We start from the raw sequence: 550 nt of genomic DNA, 5'->3' as shown, positions 1-550 counted from the left end.
TGTGTTTGTAGGCCAGACTTCCATTTGTGCATTTGTTCGTGTGTGTCCATGTGTACTATCCCCCTCCCCTCTCTCTCTCTCTGTCTCTCTCTCATACACATACATGAATGTGTATGAGTATATGCATATAAATGTGTGTACAGTATTTATGCAATTTGCATTGTGTGTGTGTGTGTGTGTGTGTGTGTGTGTGTGTGTGTGTGTGTGTGTGTGTGTGTGTGTGTGTTACACATCAGAAAACATGAGGTCATGGTGCACATTACAGCCCTATAGTTTCATGACAGTGGACAACTGTTAGCAGTCTGTGAGCTGATGCATGGCTGCCTGTCTTGGGAGCCATTTACAGATTAAGAGAGCTCCCTGAGAAAAAAAACATGCCGTGAATGTCTGTCTTCCATCTGGCGGGAGAGAAAGAGGCCATCTGGGGCTTAAAATTTACCACATTCCCCCACCGGAATGCATGATAATGTGCTGTAAAATGTGACATATGCACAAACATACATGCACACACACACACACACATGCACACACAAACACACACACACACACA

Source organism: Sardina pilchardus, chromosome 24, assembly GCF_963854185.1.
Source record: "Sardina pilchardus chromosome 24, fSarPil1.1, whole genome shotgun sequence".
Taxonomy (NCBI): Eukaryota; Metazoa; Chordata; class Actinopteri; order Clupeiformes; family Clupeidae; genus Sardina; species Sardina pilchardus.
This window is presented reverse-complemented; position numbering follows the sequence as displayed.